Below are 20,044 nucleotides of genomic sequence, written 5' to 3' on the forward strand. Positions count from 1 at the left end.
CTTCAGTTTTTCCCTCAAATGAATAGGTGGGACCATGCAAAAAAAATTACTTATTTTTCACCCCAGTGTGTGAAAGAGTATCTACATCCCTCCCCCATCCCCATACCTTTTATTCAAGGAGCCTTATCTCTCCACTGCAGTGTTTTCTGGTTTTGTTCTCCTAGTGTCATGCTTCTATTCATCTCCATTCTGCTTCTGTTCTGAACAACAAATCACTGTTTGGCTCCTTTTGTCTTTAGGACAACCGACAGTATGTTTCTTATTCAGGCTTTCAGCATCCTTGCCACATTGTCTTCACTTGCTTATTGTCTCTGCCTTTGCGTGCCCCTCGTTATTTATGGAATGCAAAACTGCAGGAATCGAGAAGTAGCCTGGAGCAATACTATGCCGACAGCCAAGGTAAAGGGTCTCTGCCAAAAGATTATGGAAGGACCTTGTCAGAGAAAGGAAGCTTCTGTCACCTTTATCATGCCCCCTCTCCTGCGAAGTATTCCACCTCCTTATCAAGGCCTGATTAACACAAAATGTGTGAGGATGGCATGGTTATTCCATGTACCAGCTCATAGCAGAAACACGTTTCTCATCTACGAGATCAGTTCCGCCCTCATTACAGTGATGCATGGGATGTCTGCTGCACAGCTTTGAGTAAAGATCATCAACATCTGTTGATTTCTGTATCTATCATGGTGTTGAATTATAATTTACAACGGATTGTTTCTTTAATCTCTAGCAAGCAATATCACAATGAGCTTTACTTTAAATGGCAATCCCTGATAGATTTTTATATTCCTAATGGCATTTCCACATTGACATGGAATATCTGCAAATTCCATTAAGATTGAATTCTATGATGAGTGTCACAAAGGCGAGACGTTAAGAGTAGGTGAGAAAGTACCTTCAATGCTAAAGTCTGCAGATGGGAGCGAAAAAAAAGCCTTTGGCTAACTCTGGTACAGCTGCATAGATTGTGTATTTATGCACAATGTCTCTGTAAAAATTGAAAATAATTGAGTGAAACTGTCAAGACATCTGATTCTTTACTTTTATTATATTTAACTCAAAACTTTTTAGTCAAGTGCCACAAGGTTGACATCCCAAAAATAACTCACTGTACCGTTTATTTACTACCAGTTTTGAGTGACTTTGATATAAAGTTTGATGACATAACTGTCATCAGTCCAAGGTCAGTCCAAACTTGACAACCATGGTGTAAACCCTTGGCCCCTCTTAGACTCTTTGCATGCCTTAGTTAACCATAAAACCAATTAGCATAAAAATAACCTCATGGGGTGCTCAGAGGATAACGTGCACATAGCATACAAAACAAAAATGACTGTGCTTGATGACTAGGAGCCATTGATATTCAGATATTCAGAGTCATGTTAGATAAGTGTTAGGAGTGACTGAAGAACAAAAGAAAAATATATTGTTCTTTCTTCAAAAGGTCTTTCTGTGTCTCAACCCATATTTCTACCTTCCCCATTTGCAGCTCAATGATAGCCCAGATGTAAGTACTATTCAACCATTAAGTATTAGGTAGAGAAGAAATGAGCAACTATCATCAAAATAAATGTAAAATAAGACTACCGGTAGTAAGGATTAGTATATTTCAAATAATACCACTGGCAGTATCCTCTGGTTCTTCGATCCGTATTTGGTTTGTAAGATGTCTCTCCAATAAAGCTTCAAGGGATCCAAGTGCCAAAGACTTGGGGTTGAATAATTGCTCTTTCTAAATGAACCATTACGTTTCTGGATTTACATACTGTCCAGTCTAACAGAAGGCATTTATTGAGCTGCTGCTCTGTTGTACAGATAATTAGATAGGCTATGTTGTTCCTGCACTCTTGACATGTATTAGCTTGTTTGGGTACCCTCCAGGCACCTCTTTTAGATATTCAGTGTTCACCTACAACTAAAACCCAAGGCCACATGCAAGATCACTGCTAATGTTAATGAGCAGAGTCAACATCTCTTTAGAGTACTATATCTCATTACATCCGTCCATCCGTCTTCTGCTGCTTATCCTGCACTCAGGGTTTCAGGGGATGCTGGAGCCTATCCCAGCTGTCATTGGGCGCGGGGAACACCCTGGACTGGTCACCAGTCAAACGCAGCGCCGCATACAAAGACAGACAACATTCACTCACTCATTTCGGGCAATTTTCTCAATGCTTTCCCGGTTAAACTGCTGCATGTTTATAGCTTCGTGCTGTGAGGCCGAATCGCTAACCACTGCACCACCGTGCCACCCTATCTCATTACATGTCACTGACAATTGAAGCAATAATTTTCACAATTGATTCGGGGTTGGAGTTGACAAGATTGGGTTGTTTATTCTGAATATACCTCTGATACTTTGATTCCTGACCCTCTTAAATATATTTTTCTTGTATTCACAGGTCTTAATAAAGGCTTTGATCCATATTTTAATATCCTGTGGCTTGCCGTTCCCACGTTTTCTTGAAATGACAGACAGTCGTCTCAGTTGAGGATACAACATGTCATGGTGGAGCGGTCCTCAACTGCAATTCATTTTACTAATTAACACCCAGTTTTACTGTTTAGAAGCAGCTGGCTGGCTCCACTCTTCTTTGAGCTCTCTATCGCCCTTGGTTCTACTGTTTATATCTGTTGCATAGCATATACTTTTTAATAGCATTCTTACAGCCATTAATGGAAGACTGTGCTTTGACAGTTGTGGTCAAGCAATAAATAAGAAAATGCGTAATTGTAGCCAAAATAGCATGAAATTTGCATGATTACTTTATGTACTTTTCCCTATTTCTTGTGGCAACCTAGATTGAATAAAGTAATGCTGTTTTAACTTGATAAAATGTTTGGATCAGTGTAGTGATCAATTTGTCATGGCTTTAACATACTGTTGTGCAGAATATTGTATTTTAGCTCAATCTTCCATTTTATTGACAAATGTGTGGCTGTTTTCAGCAGAGTTCAGCTATTGCTGTAGAGGGTTTCTCTTTTGATTGCATCTGATTGTGTAATTTGTGTTTCACTCTCCATCCTTTTTCCCAGAGCAAAAGAAATGTGATCCGTAGCCTGGCAGGTAGATGTTCTCTAAGTATGTCAACCACTCATGCCTCTCAGGCATAGGAGTTACAGCCCAAGTGTGTTTGCTTACAGCCTGATGAGTGAATTAGTGAACTCTGAGAGTATATTCTGGGAACTCCTTCAACTCAGTCCTGCATTGTGCTGATGCAAGTGAAGCTGACTCTTCACAGCAGGTCAAAATGGCCCGGAGGCCGTTGTAAAATTACTGCATTGTCCCAACAGGAGGTTTGCTGAAAACAAGCATCTCTCACAGTATTCACTGATCTAACACTGGATTACTTTTGGTTTGAAACAGGGCTGGAATTAATTTATTGTACGTCTGCAAGAAAAAAAAATTGCTTGTGAACAGATCCATTCACCTGATGAAGAAGCCTCTTGGATGAGAGGTGAAATGTCTTCAGAAATTCAAGAAATTAAGAGTTCAAGTGCCACAAAAAGATTTGATAAGGAGATCCCTTCAACTTCATTACACACTCAATCAGTTGATCTAAATACACAATCTCTGCATGTTTTGTATAAAATCCTGTTGGATTGAAAAGTAAGATAGAGGAGAAAAAAATCTTCATAAAATAACCAGAGGGAGTGTTTTTCTTTAACTTGAGCTCTGGAGGTGTTTATCACAGTCAAATATAAAGTATTTATCTAATCCATTTGAAGGAAGCAAGCAGCTTCACCGCAAAATGATTCCAGACTTCATTGTAACTGGAGCCTGTCTGTGTGGAGTGTACATGATCTCCTCGTCTGTGCATGAATGTTGTCTGGTTACCTCCCCACAATCCAAAAACATCAGTTATATTGAAGACTCTAAATTTTCCAGAAGTTTGAACTGCATTTCCTAAATCAGGCCCTGTGAACACCGGTGGACCAGATCATGGTGTACCCTCCCTCTTCTTCAAATGACAGCTGGGATCAACTCCAGCACCATCAGAAGCCTGAGTGCAGGATAAACCAACATTATATGAATATATGATCAGTTTAAATCAATGATAAGACAAAAGATGAGCAAGAGGTCCTTTCGGTTTTTCCCTGTGGGTGTGACGCAACTGTCTGCGGCATTTACCTAAGCTACACACCAAAACAAAACAAAAAAAATTAACCGCTGCAAAGAAAAGGAAGACGACACAGACAACATGAGTAAATATGTTGCAGCGTTTGGGTTCTGCATGATGGAAATAGTGACCATTTCTCACTGGTTCTGTTCATCTTGTCACAAGACCAAACATAAGGCCAGTGATCACAGTAGTTTTCAAAAATGGTGCTCCACAAGCATCGAGTAATGGCTCGAGTAATGGCTCATGAGTTCTACAATTTACCAAGCACCGACAACACAGGAGATCTCTATATAACTGTAAAAATCCCCACTTTGGAGTACGAACAAAAACAGTTCTAGGAACTTCAATCCATTGTCCCTGGTTGCTTCTGCTGTCTGAATGCAGGCAACAAAAAAAAAAAAAAAAGTCTTAGCTCCTGAAAATGTTATGGGAACTGGAAAGTTGTGCAAACGATTCCCTAGATTTAACAAGAGCAAATAATAAATATAAATTGATCTAAAAAATGAATAAAATAACAAAGACATAACAAAAAACAAGTACTTGATTCGGGTTTCAGCTGAATATTGTTCTGTTGCAGTCTTGACATTGGGATTTGTTTTCTTTAGTGTTGGTATGTTTTAATTCTGGTTTATGTACTTTTATTGTGTGTATTGACTTACTTTCACATGTTCATCTTTAGTCTTCAAGATGTAAATGTCTACTGACTTAATTTTTTTTTACTCAGTGATTATCAAATAAGTCACTTTTTTTTATGTGATTTTAATTTTTTTGTGGAGGTGTTTGATTACGGCTCAGGGAGTTGATTGTATAATGATGTAAATAACTTACTGATTGATAAAACAGAAGTACATTATATCAAGGAGCACCTCCTCACTCTCTAAGATCCTGTTGAATAATCGAGCCAGAAATTCTACCACTGCCTCCCTTAGACACTTCCATACCTCCACAGGTACATAATCTGGACCAACTGCCTTTCCACTCTTCATCCTCTTCAATACCGTCCTCATTTCACTTTTACTAATCCCTGCTACTTTGCGGTCTACAATAGTCACCTCTTCTACACTTGCCTCTTTCATTCTCCTCATTCATCAGCTCTTCAAAGTACTCTATCCATCTTCCCGTTACACTTCTAGCATTTGTCAATACATTTCCCTTTCTATCCTCAATCACCCGGACCTGCTCTACATCCTTTCCATCTCTATCTCTCTGTTTCGCCAACCTGAATAGATCACTCTCCCTTCTTACTGTCAAACCGAGCATACAAGTCATCATATGCACTTTGCTTTGCCTTTGCTACCTCTATCTTTACCTTACGCTGTACCTCCCTGTGCTCCTGTCTGTTCTCTTCAGTCCCCTCAGTGTCCCACTTCTTCTTTGCTGACCGCTTTCTCTGTATACTCCTGCACTTCCTCATTCCACCACCAAGTCTCCTTATCTACTTTCCTTCTAGATGATAAACCAAGTACTCTCCTAAGTCCACTCTTATACGTTACCCTATGTTCCTGTCTTTTCTAGAAACTTTTCTGGAAATTAGTGTTCACTGCAGCCATTTCCATCCTTTCGGCAAATACTACCACCATCTGTCCCACTGTGTTCCTATCCTGTTTACAAAATCTGCCCATCACTTCTTCATCCCCTCTATTTTCTGCACCAACATGCCCATTGAAGTCTTCACCATTTACCACTCTCTCATTTCTGGGGATATTCTGCATCACTTCATCTAACTCATTCCAGAACTTCTCTTTCTCCTCTAACTCACATCCCACCTGCGGGGCATAGCCACTAATAACATTGAGCATCACACTTTCAATTTCCAGTTTCAGACTCATAAGTCTATCTGACATTCTCTTCACCTCCAGAACATTCCTGACAAACTACTCCTTTAAGATAAATCCTACTCAATTTCTCTTTCGGTCAGTGCCATGATGGCACAACTTAAAGCCTGCACCTAATGTATTCAATTACCTGCTTATCAAAAATAAATAAAAGCAAGAATTGAGTACACAAAATTTAATTTTGAATTTTCCCTTTTTCTATCACAACTGTACTTTATAAATAGGTAAATACTAGGAAACTAAGCAAGAAATTACCTTACAGATATAAAAAAAAACACAATAAATCAACAGATCATCTACGATTTTAAATTCCTTCTTCCGAGGTTTTGGTATCATAAGGTCGCTAATATTGGTTTGTGTCATTGACGTTGGAAACATTTGAGACATTTGAAACTGCATCAGCAATCACCAAATTCATTTCCCCATTCAGCCTCCTCTAAATGAAAAGGAATTCTTTTTTACATTACTAGTAACTCAGGTTACTAGCAAAATAACGAGGAAAATAACAGCCACTTTATCGACTCCATTTCAAGTTCCAGTCTACCATCAGCAAATCAAATCAGTGTCTTCCTCTCCATTTCTGTAATCAGTGGAGGAAGTGCTTGCAAACAGAATATGAAAGATATTCCAATGTTCCGTTACAATGTATTTGTTTAATTAGACTAACAATAGATTTTGTTTCAGGGAGGATTTTTTTTTTTTACATTTATGTTTGTTTTTCGTAATCCTTTCTGGGTGTATCATCCTGAAGTTGGAGAATACCTTACAGCTATGTTTTGTAAGATGGAAGAAAGAACTTTAAAAAGAAGCACAATCTTATGCGTGTGTGTGCATATATATAATATATATATATACACACACACAGACTGAAAGCTGTCACATACAGCTCTTGCCATTCCGCAGTTCACCTTCTCTTATTTGATTTCATATCTGGTAGTCTAGCAAATATTTGAATATGTTTGATATTTTTTTTAAAAAAGCAGAAAAAACATTATGATGTCCCAGGATGACTGTCGGGGGTCGGATAATCTGTGAGCTACCCACAAAGAATCTGTGGAAGAAGGTCACTCACTGTGCTCTCAAAATAAAAGCAAATGTTGTCACTTTTGCCTCAATGGAACAACATTCTCAGCTTGAATTTATCTTTTGCCATTTTATGTACATATGTTCTCAGAATGCTGTGCATTTATTTGGCAACTCCATTAAGGCTCTATAGTAAATAGCAATGATTTGCATGATTGGCTTCACATCTCTGTCTGTGCTTGTATGTCTATATATATATATATATGTATTTTATAAAATATAAACAATCAAGATGAGTCAGTGTCTTTCTTTTTCACTTTTTCAACTGGTATACTCTTCAAAATAAGTAATAAAGGCCCTGGAAATTTAGATGAAGAATTGTAAGTTGAGCCTCAGAACACTATGCTCTTTTTTGATGCATACACAATATATTAGGTGTCTTGTAATGTAATGGGCAGAATCTCTAGACATGTACAGCTTGCAACAGAAGTCTTACTCAAAGTCTCATGCTGAAATCTCACAGGAGGGCATTTCTTTAGGCAGACAACATTAAAAACAAGAGTAAGAGTTAGAGACAACTGCCCCAGGAAAGCATAGCATGGTGTATGAAAGATTTGATATGACTAATAAACTAGGGTTGTTGACTGCACAAGAGAAACACAATCAAGTGACATTTTGTAATGCTCCCAGGACTAGCTTTTGAGATTTTTTTTAAGACAAGGCATTCTGTTGTGATACTTGGATGTAACCATTCAATCCGTACACTAATCATATAACCATCTTAGAAATGACAATACTGAAGAAGAAGGAAAAACAAATGTGCCATAACACGCAATCTTGTTTCACAGTAAGGGATATTGGAGAGTAATGGCAGATTATACACATTATTAAAAAAAGGACAACAATAAAATGAAAGTTAATTGAAAGCCAAAGGCTAAATGCAAAATCAATCAGTCCCCATTGTGATCCTTCTCATACTGGTGGCAACCATTACAATTATTATTTAGGCTGCCTGTGGTTAAAAAAAAGCCCATTAATAAACATCTGCATGCATAATATGCATGAAGATGCTCATTTGGACAGATTTGTTATATATCTGAATTATATAAAGTAAATGTGCTTTGATTTTGAACTTTAGCAAACAATATAATTCACCATGTAAACCATATTTATACTTATATACCATACTTAAAACATCCCAGCTAACAGTGTGACAGAATATCTCATAGTGTACCGCACCCCCTTCAAATGTCATCTTTGAATTTTTCAACTCTTTAACAGCTATTTGTAGGATGAGTAGATAGAAGCAATAACAATAGCATTGGTTGTAGTCTTCAAAATGATACAGCACAAAGTCTGTCTTCAAATTCCAAGACCAAGCTTTTGATCCCAGTTGTATCTTTTACTAATAATCTCCTGTATCTTGCTCCTCTACGGACCATCATCTTAACAGCACCCTTATCAAGAGGGTCTAATCTCAAGCACTTTCTAAAATCACTGTTTTACAAGCTTATTTTTAAAAGTAAGCTTGTAAGATTGAGTGAACTTTGGACAACCACTTGAATCTACAATGATCTACATTTGATCAGACATGATCAAAACTACATGAAGGAAAAAAATGTTTTCATTTTATTGAATTTATTTTCCTTTATCTAGCAATGGAACTCCCTTTTTTCATCAGCTCAAATGGCTCTTACACTAAGAGTTTAATTGTGAGACTTCCTTGCGCAGACAAGGATTCAATTGTCACTCCTGAATATAGTTCACTTTAATGAATCTGTAGACTACTTTTTTTTAGTTCTCCATCCACTGATTTTTTTTGTCTGAGAATATGAGACACTATGCATAGCAGTACCAATCCAGGAACATGACTTTTGTTTGCTGTTGGAGGCAGACAGAGCATTGACCTTTTCATGTAATTTCAATGGATGCCTTGTCTGTGTGTGTGTGTGTGTGTGTGTGTGTGTGTGAGAGAGAGAGTGTGCATGCCCTTCATACTCATTATCTTTGGCACATCCACAGTGGCATAGTGCCAATGGGATTTACCAAATATTGCTGAAGGAGTGAAAATTTTACACAGCAGGAAAAAGCAGAAAAGAAAGGGGAAAAAAACATGTAGGGGGGCTCTTTGAAACTGTTAGACGACAGACCGTCAGTAATGTTTGGTTTTAAGAGGAATGACACAAAACCAGGGATCCGGGTAAATTAAATACACAGATAAATGATAAACCTCAAACTAAGAACAGACAAAACATGTACTTGCACTTGTTCTCAGGATGCTTTGAATTGTACATTGGTACATACTCTTCTTATGCCATTTACTGTTCTGTTGTTTTTCCTCTGAGCCTCATTATCAATGGGCTGCTATATAATTTTACCCTCTGTATCACAATTTTTAAAAACTTCATGTATATATCTTTTTTAATGTTTGCATTTCTGTAAAATGCAAATATACAAACATGCAAATTTTACACTCATTTAAAAGTGTTTAACTACTGCTGTGGTTCTTCTATGCATGATCTTATACATTGGTATACATTGTGGTAATAGTCTTGCAATCTGTGAAAACTGCATAATTCATTTCTATATATTTTTCATTGGGATGAAGCAATTTATCATTTGGTTTACCATAAGAGTTGTGTCTCTGGTTTTGCTACGTTTCTGTCTTCACATTATCAAATGCTTTGTAATTTATCATTTTCCTGTGTTACGATATTTGACAAAGCATAGAATATATCACTGCCATGTTTTCAACTTTTTTCCAGTATCCTATCGAGGATTTATATGCCGTTTCACATAATGTCTCCCCATCTCCTTTTCCTCTCCTCCTCCTTTTACTGTTAAACAGTTTACCATTACCGTCCATCTGCTGTTTTCATGTCTCAAAGATTTTTCTTCCCCTCACCAAGTTTAAATATTCACTTCGTGTTCTTTCAACAATAGCTTACAAACACTTGGAAATAATTGAGTCTCAGTGGGCTGACAAAAAAGGGAGCAGTGATCGTGCAGAGTGGAAATGATCAAATATGGCCTTGAGCCAACCGTCTTTGTAGATGGTCTTTGTATTGCCATTGATCTGGGGGTGGATACACCAGAGGAATACATTATTTATGCCCATTTTTTTTTTCCACTGCTGGTTGAAAGTAGTGAGTTACAAGCGGTAATGGGATTAGATGGGTGTCACACCGGAAGGAAAACTAGGGCCAAAAAGTATATGGATAACCCAAGGGGCAAAACAAAGTGGACACAAATGTGGAGCTTTTATCTTTAATAAAAGTTAATCGTCAAGTTTTCTTTTTTGATTGTTACAGTAGACTATACCCCTCGGCATGTCACGGTGGGTGCAGGCATCGAATCTTACAATGTCTAAGGTTTGAACTAGTCCATCTAATGTGATGTTTTTTTTTGTTTTTTTTTACTTCCTTGAAAGGAATTCAAACAGTCTTTTAAGGTGGAATGTTAGTTTGCTATGTAGGCGATGTATGTTAACACAAATTCCACAAGAAACAACTTTTGTGAGTACATTCGTACTACACTAGTTTTTAATGTATTCATTTTTTCCTCACTTTATTGTGCTTATCTCTACAAAGTCAAACATTTTCTCCATTTGGCTTCCCATTCCTTCCATGTATGATAGGATCTTTCTTGCACATGCAAAAATATCACATCTTGTTCAGGGAAGCTAAATTATTCAAATTGTGTGCATCTGGGTGTGTAGCTGTAGCATTTGCAAAATGCCTAAAGGCCATTTATATATATGCCTTAAGACAAGTGGAAAAAATATCAACATAACCAAAACTATGCATGAGATTTTGTGATGAACACAACCACATCTATGAACCGTTTGTTTGGATTCGGTAATCTAATCTCATTGCTGTCATTCAGCAAATTATAAAGGACTGTGAATCTCTACAGGGCATTGGGCAGTGGATAATATTTTTAGGAGCAAAGGAAAGGAGACATAAGATGTGATTACATGTGAACCATATTTTTCTTTTCCTTTAAGACTCAGGAAGGCAAGAACTATATCCAATTATTAGAATACATGCACCAGATGACTTGAACTGCGCATTCATTCTTGGAATGTTGTAACTCGCTGTATTTTGCTCGTTGTAGCTGAGCACCTGACATTTTGCTGTGAATAAAATAAATGATAAAACAAGTCAATAAAAAAAGTGATATAGACAAGAAGATTGATCAAATGAAATCTATTTTACAGAATGAGCCTTTACATGATTTCAATGTTAATATAAATTTTTGGTTGCACGCACGCGCGCACAAACACACACACACACAAAATCCTCTATCCTGCACTCACTCACACAATTTCCTGAGGAAATTGAAAAATAGAGGCTATGCAAAGTGCTGAAGTACCATACGTTTCTTTTTCCGTAGTATGTGGTCTGCAACTATTGCCGGAACTCCCTGAAGCTAATCAAATCACCCAGACACACAATTAGCCAGAGCTCCAAAAGCCCCCTCTGTCCAAGTGGCTTCAGGCTGTGACCATCAGACCCAGATTTGGACAGCTGACATCCCCTGAGGTGTCCTTGTTTCCCTCCTATTCACTCTTCCATCAAAAGCACGGCCCCAAGGGGCCCGGGGATTTTTCACCAATAAATGCTCATGTACTTGAAATTCACAAGAAGTATGCTGACATACAAGGAATTACAAATGTAGACAATGGTAGCAACGCCTTGCTGCGCAAAAGTAAAGTTGTGTCTAACAATGTGGAGGCTTTATTCCAAATCAAAGAAGTTGGTGGATTCTGTGATACGTACCAACTCATTTGAAATGTGGTATTGACTAATTTAATAAACGTTACCATTCTTTACCAAGTGCTTACATGATAAACATGCTAGCTAACTATGCATCATAGGCATGCAGGCCTGATAGTCATTGATTACTTTGAAGAGGAGTGACTTTTATATCCATATCTGAAGTCAAATCTACATCGGCAAATACAAATAGAGAAAAAAGACACATTTTAATCTGATGAGCTGTATATTAAAACAAACTGATTGGACAGGTTATATTTTCATTGAGGTCATCGTTATGCAATGATTAACTGACAATTTAAGTAAAAGAAAATATTCAGTTTATCATTTATTCCATGCTGCCTGAAGCATATCTAAAATATACTGGTTTTTATTTCATTCATTTTCCCATATTTGCTGGTGTTGTCCTGCTTCTAATTAATGGTAGTTTTTTTCTGGTTAGTGTTCTGTACACTTGCATTTGAAATTTTATTCCCTGACCCGAATTACATAGAATGTATAGTATATAATACATTTGTCAGAACTGAAAATGGAAACAATGCTTTTTAGTTGGTTGCTACCCATGAGTGGAACATTCTATAAATTGACCTAAACCTCAAGGAGCTTGTGTCAATCAATTAGAATAATTAAAAGGAAGCTTGATTTAGATAGAAAATGATTAATACCCATGCATTATTGTTTTTCATTTCAAGTGGGGAAGAAAAAAAAAAAAAAAAAAAATCATGACAGAAAGCAACAAAGCTTAAATTATAGATCAGATATTGTGTCCAGATCGCAAAATCAAAAAATGAGAAACATATCGGCAACACCCTATTTACAACCACATTTTTTCGTATTTATTCAATCAAACAGCACTTCTAATTAATGTTGCCCTCTTTTAGCCCACTGCCTTATATACAATATATCCAAGACTAATGTATGCTTTACATTGATGTGGTACCTCAAGATGGAAGTAATTTGATGAAATGAAAACCCCTTCTCGTAAGGTGTGTAAACATCTTTGTCAGTTGTTTGTCCAGTCTTTGGTTATTTTTGCACTCAAACTTCCCATTGAGAGGGAAAGTAAGTTGTTCAGTTGTGCATCATGATCCAGTTGGTTCAGCCACCAGATCACTTTGCAGCACAAATCTGCGCCAGCGACAGTGAATGTGGCATCTCGAGTCATTTTGTGCTCTGGATGCCTTAATACTGTTAATATTTTTCTCAAATTAATCAATCCATACAAAAATGTGGATTTTGTTGACCTGAGGTAAATAATAAAATTAACTATTGATAGATTATATAATAGAATGCAAATGGAAAATTTAACAAAAAAAAGCAGGATGGTATCTAAGTCATGGAAAACATTCATGTAAAATAAGGGTAGAAGGAAAAAAAAATGAATAAAACTGATTTGTAAAGGTTTTCTGAGTTCAGCTCTATACATATCTAGGTGTTCTATCCAGACATATGCACATGCACAGTAGTCCATATTTGATTCAGACAAGCAATTGAATCATCAGAGATCTTTTTATATACCAAAGGTGACCAAGAATGGGACCCCAGCAGGCAGAGGATTATGTGTTGCTGTTAGAACATCCCTTTACCTCCCAAAAGACTCTGATGTAACTGAAGTCTCCAACTGAGCTGCAAACACAGTGCAGCCTCGCAGTTTGGTAAACAGGGCTAAGGGTTGATGACGGGCACAATACAGAGGCTGTGAGACGAGGTGTATAAATGAATATACTATTCTTTCTTCTTTTCTTCACCATAGCAAAAAAAAAAAAAATCTACCTTCATCTAACCCTACTCTTTGTATCTCCTTCTTTCACACAAACAAACTTCATGTCTTCTTTCACGCCATCCATGAATGTCTTCGGTGCTCCTCTTCGCCTCCTGCTTCCTACCCTGATAGTACAAATCTCAGTGTTCTTCTACCAGTATATTCACTATTCCTCCTCTGTCCGTGCCCAAACCATCTCAGCCTGGCTCCTCTGACTTCATCACCAAAACATCAAACATGTGCTGTCCCTCCAATGCACTCATTCCTGATCCTATCCATCCATCCATTCCAACCTGGTTGCACTCATCTCCTAACCCTTTTTTCACACTCTCACTTACTCTGGACTGTTGACCCTTGGCACTTAAGATCCTTCACTTTCTTTTATCTCTACTCGCTGTAACCTCACTGTTCCACTTAAGTCTCGCTTATTCAAATACATGTGTTCGGCCGGTCTGCTGTCTAACCTTGATTCCTCTCCTTTCTAGGGCATACCTGCACCTCTCAAGATTTTTCCTGTACAGGGTCTCTAGAGATCATGTTGTAATATGCAAACACCATAGTCCATACACATATACACGCGCGCACACACACACACACACACACACACACACACACACACACACACAGTGGTGATAGGGCGCAGACACAAGACTGAACAACAAAACAATCTGGCAAGCACCTAGTCATTTCAGGATTTTTAATTTTTTGAGCATTCTATTATAGCTGACTTTCCAAGCTTAACCAACTAATTAAAATAATAGTGTTGGAAAAAAAAATCCTTCAAGTAGAGAATTTAGTTTGGAGGAAGACAAAATTAGTGACCTGTATTCATAAATAAAAGGTCAGTGACCAGCCTTTCGAAGTTTAAGCATTTTTACTGGAGCTTCTGAACTGTAAGTCACAGGTGCTGTTAGCTGAAAATAAATAAATAAAATTGTTGAATTGATATTAATACAACTGCTGCAAATAAGGCACTGCAGTGTGATTTATCTGTTCAGAGTTATTTAGGGGCCTGATATTTATAATGTGTGTTTTGATACCGAGCAGCTCAGAAATGCAGTGCATTTTAGATAAATGTAACCGATCATTCTGTTGACAAAATAGAATCAAATGCGAGCAATTTTATTATACTCAATGGATTTCTAATATCCGAACACCTTCTTCTCAAAGATTGATAAAATGTGATGTTTCCAACAATTACTTATTTGAAAAAACAATTGATAATCTTCACTTGCTTTTAGGAATGGATGTGCATGTTTTACTCTGCAAATTATTGATTTGCATTGATGAGATTTGTGTAGAATAGTTTGAAATGTGTTCCCTTCAGGTAGATGTGTATGTGATTACTATGTGGTTACTATTGAATATTAAAACAAGGGACCAACTGTTTGAGTGATACTTCAGGACCATGGACAGTACCAACATACGTCACAGTGTGCAGCACAGTTAGGCTGTTGATATTTCTGAGCTATCATTACTGTCTCAGACTTGCACAAACCTGAGTCAGATAATAAATCACTGTGTCAGGCAGACACAACTGAACAACCTCATTGCCCTTGCTCTCTCTCTCTCTATTAATAGGCATGGAGACATGGTATTGCAGGTTAATCAAGGTGATTTAATCTGCTAACAAGGACATAAAAATATCATTTACAATATCTGTTTTCCATATACTTTTTAGGCTTAAAAAGTCTTCTATAAAACCTGATGGCCTTTCCTGACCATGTCCAGAAAATGTTTTAAGAGGGGAACAGCCCTTTTTTCCCTCTCATGACGTTCTGATACCTGGTGCACCATCGCTACTCCCTTTTCTCAGCAGGAACTTTACCCCTGCCCTTGCTAATGACTCTTGCTGACGGAAACAGAAATGGCCTTTCCAAGGTGTGGTAAGAAACTGCCTTCCTTTGGCAGGTTCTCTTACAAGGTCAGGGGTCTGTGTGACACAGGCGGCAAGGTCAAAGTCAATGGAAGCTGCCCAAAGATTGCATTTCATCTTACCTCTGTATCCAAATTGGCTAGACTGCCACCAGCTGTCACTTAATATAGCTTCTTTGAAAGTCGTACCAAAAAGATAAGCTATTGTTTGTTATCTGTTTAACATGACAAGACCGGCATCATAGCACATAGGTAGCCAAGTAGATCGGAAGTTCGGAGAATGGGTTATTTTGGCCGATTATACAGGAGTGCATAAGATGAGCAAATAAAAGGGATCCATTTTATTCCGCCCGAACTTAACACAGGAAAAAGGGCCCCCATTTTAGCTCCATAATGAGAGAGCATATTTCATAAATTACCCAGCTGTTTAAGCATATTGTGTTTTGCCTCATCAGGGATTCAAAGAGGCTGAAAACAGATCAACCGCATCCGTTCTCGGCTTGGTCTCCAGCTGACCAGACCTCCATTTATAATATAGTTGTTTATGTGCAGCCAGATGGTACTGGTATGCTACAGATGTACAGATGAGTGATACAATACTCTGTAAGAGTCTGTCGATGAGCAAAAATATATCACATATATTACATCTTACACACCAATCCAACTACTGGGCAAAGGGTTTATGACCTTTGAATAAATGCAATAACTCTAATACACACACATATACATATACAAGTCTATGTATATATAGTTAGTATAGAACTTTACCTGTGATATTTTGCATTTGTAAATGCATTTACTTTAACCTTGTTATATGCCTCCTTATAATTTAGTTCAAAAAGGAAGTTGCATCTTAACACCAATTTGAAACATAAAATAATTGTATTTAACTTTTTTTTTATAATGCAAGTGTATCCCGTGAAACTATACTTCATTTCAGTTTAAATAAACTGAAATGTGCGGACATGCGACGGCTCATTTTCAGATTAGCACCGTACGGGTTTAGTGTAGTATTGTGCATGCACACGTTTTGATTTTCTGCCCCATGTAAGCATGCTGTCAATGACTATGAATAATCACAAAGTGGATGGGGACCCCATTGGTCTATCGAATCCGACGTATTTCCTTAGATGCATTATAATACTAAATATAGAAGGTTTTTTTGTCTTTGATTCCTTTGCCATTTTCACAAATGAAAGTAAAAGAGTTTACACGTTGTATATACACACATTTTGAGCGTAAAAAAAATAGGACGCGTACACTGAAGGAAGCCTTCTTACTTCAGCCCACACAGATGTGGTGTATCCCCACTTGTTTATGATGTACAAAACACAAGCACACAAAGTTACAATAGTATAGAGGTATAGAAAATTTAAAAATGTAGGTGAAAATGATACAGGACATGGTCAATTCTGTGTTAAAGGGAATACAAGATAACGCAAAGCTGGTCTTGGTGCTTTCCTTTAACCATGCAACTCAATATCAGAGGCAATGCGTCAGTAGTACCATGGTTAACACTCAATAAAACATCAAAAGGAATGGAGCTCAGCACTCTGGACAAACACACACCCACACATATACTAGATACACTCGGAAATTCTCTACCACAGCATCCTCTCACACACACATAGGGCCGACACGGCATTGTGTATTTGACATCTTTAGATATGCTCATTAGTTTAATTTATCACAACACAGAGAGCAGATAAAAGGTTTGCATCTCATTTCGGTCAGGCAAACACTGTGCTACGTGGATACCAAATGTGATTTCTACAAAGCATCGCCCAGTGTAATTTTGTACTCCGAGAGAACCATTGGACATTTGAGCCAGCGATATCCAGTCAATGCCAGATACATAGGTGCTGTCATTAAGTCCCCATCATGTTCCACTTCCCCCCAGTGGATGAAGTGGAGAGATGGCTCACTAAATATTTTATGTACAGAAGCAAAAGCCTTGAATGGTCAGTGTTTTTCATCTTAAATTACAATGAGGAAATACGTTTGGTCCAGACAAACCAGGTCATACATTATTCAATTATTTTAAAAAATTAAAGTAGCCACCAAGCTGTGCATATGAAAATCAGGTTTCAAATCACCTTTTATGAAATGAGGCTGTGATGCACCTTTCTGATATTGATCAGGAAACACGGCAGATTCACTCCTCCTCATAGGGTACAAAATGGTGTGCCTTGATTCTGCTATGACTCTGTGAATTCTATAAATTTCCATCTAGAAAAGCAACTTTGCAACGGGGACACTGATGAAATACTCTATCTCCACTTTCCTATTTAGAGAGGCAGCACAAGGGAAAAGAAGAGAGAGGAGGAGGCACGAAAAGAATGGAAGGAAATGACCAAACGGTGATTATACGGACACATACAAATTCAAAAGTGCGCTATAATTTAGGGCATCTGATACGGAAAAATTCCAGGCATCAGTCTTGTTTCAGCGGACATATTAGGGTACAAAAGCATTCATATGGCAGGGGGCTCTCACCATCATGAGCCACAGTGCATAGGTGATTCCAAGTGCTTAGAAATACCAGTTGGTGTTGAGACGGGGACAAACAGTCACTGCAATTATTCCCCTTCTACCAGCAACCTCCCTTGGTGGTAAATATTATGTATCAAGGAAGCAGAGAGATGAATTGGTTTGCAGGCAGCCGACTCTCCGTAACCACACATGCACAAGTATGCAGATTGTTACATCCATCACACTAGGGCGAATAGCATTCCACCGATCAAAATACAAAAATACATGAACCCATTACACTGTCATGTACTGAAAAGATACATTTGACAGCCATAAACTTTATAGGTTCCATAAAATTGAGTTACCTCGGACAAGAGTATTGCATGTTTTGTATTTTGTTACGACCTTTTCGGCTTCATTTTGAGCTTTTTGTGATGTTCTCTTACCTTCAAATCCTACCCAGACCATATAGTCCACAAGAAAGGCCATTCAAACCTTGGTGATGGCTCCACAAAAATCGAAAAGAGCAAAAATCCTCCGTCACCCTAAATTAAATTCATATTCAATTCAATCTGAAAAGAAGTTTTAGAGAGCAGGATGTCCTTCAGTGATACATTGTATAATCCATTTCTTTCTCTTACTTCCCTGGCTCAGGAGATTTTGTTTTGGGTTGCGTCTTCTCTGATATTCCACCTTGGCACGATAAAAAAATGTTGTCTTGCAGTGGTAACATGCACGTCAGAGAGAGGCAGTGTAGGATCTCTTCTTGTGCCCACTACAAGCTCCGATGCAAGTGAATCCAGACGGTCTTCACACCACTCCTCCACAGTTCCGGGAGGAGACTCAGCATTTGCAGTTTATCCCCATAACCAGCGGAGGGTGCCCCCCCCCAGAGGGGGGAAAAAAGCAAAAAACTTCCAGATACATCTACCAAGGCTGAGGAGGTGATAGTGTACGCTTTCAAGCCTCGATTTTATGTTATTTTCCTCGATATCCTCCCTCGTCAATTGATTTTTTTCGCCTTTCCTTCTCCAATATGTGTGCTATGAACCCCTCTCCCCTCCGGAGTAGGATCTCAGAATGGATGCTGAGGCAGCAGCGAAATGAGGCGAGCTGCTTGTTCTCTCGTCGGATCTCTCTCTCTTTCTCGCTCTCTCTCGATGTATCTCTCTCTCCCTTTCTCTATTGCTCATTTCTCATACACACTCACTTGCCAACCACCCCTCCCTCCCTCCCTCTCACTGCACCTTTGCAGCCTCTCCTTTTCTCCCTCCTCTTCTCCTTATACCTCGTACATAAACACTCCACTAGATTTTGTTTTTGACAATTGTCACTGTGCCATTTTAAACCAGCTCTGCCTCCGTACTCCTAAGAGAAATAAAAAGGCAAAATAATTGGTTTATAATCAAACCAAGAAATAGAAAATATGCAATAAAAATATAAAATAAATGATGGGCAACAGCATGAGAAAATACAGTGAGCCAACAGGCAATTTAATCTGCCTATTATGCAATCGGAAATACTAATATCCCTTGAGTTTACATTGTTTTGCATATCTCTTTTCTCTGCAACTTTTTTGGGAGTCTGTCCAATAGTAGATGCTGGCCAATTTCAACAATGACTGAGCTTGAGGACAAGAATAGCAAGCCAGAGCTGTACCCTGCAGCCTCCTGCATAGAAACAAGGGCAATGCATGATGCATGCTCATGGCGGCTATCATTCATGTAGGGGCCACCTAAATACAAAACCATAAATCACACAATTATTGTGTGAAAATATACAGCAATTCATATTTTGGGTATATTGAACAATAATGGGAAAGGCAAAGGATCATCTTACAAGATAAAATTCTGAAATAAATATAAAGAACCATCCTGCTTTTTGTAGTCTAATTATCTGCATGTGTTTATATACAATACACTGTTGTCACCAAAAACTATCATTTAAAAAGAATCCGTACAATAGAAAGTATAACCACTTATTGGCAATGAATAACCAACATGGTCTATTTCCTTGCTAGTAATAATAATGATATACACACACAGAGACAATAACAGCTTTTACACCCTCCTTATTTCTGATACTGTGTATCCCTTTTACTTCCTACTTTTGCTGAGATGACTCGTTTACCAGGGACAATCGCAAGTTACAGATCCCAGATTTAGCGGTAGTTGA

General features: G+C 38.0%; 1 protein-coding gene across 1 annotated transcript in view; it reads right to left on the reverse strand.

Annotated features, from left to right (window-relative positions):
- The window catches only part of lingo2 (leucine rich repeat and Ig domain containing 2), a 157,946-nt gene extending 138,959 nt beyond the window's left edge, over positions 1-18,987 (reverse strand). The window contains exon 1 of the mRNA XM_086157981.1: positions 18,316-18,987. The gene's annotated coding sequence lies outside the window, so the exon portion shown is untranslated. The remainder of the gene's footprint in view (positions 1-18,315) is intronic.
- Between the last annotated feature and the right edge of the window lie 1,057 nt (positions 18,988-20,044).

The sequence above is a fragment of the Fistularia commersonii genome, chromosome 13 (assembly GCF_037954325.1).
Source record: "Fistularia commersonii isolate RoL2024-O1a breed Wild chromosome 13, RoL_Fcom_v1.0, whole genome shotgun sequence".
NCBI classification, from domain to species: domain Eukaryota; kingdom Metazoa; phylum Chordata; class Actinopteri; order Syngnathiformes; family Fistulariidae; genus Fistularia; species Fistularia commersonii.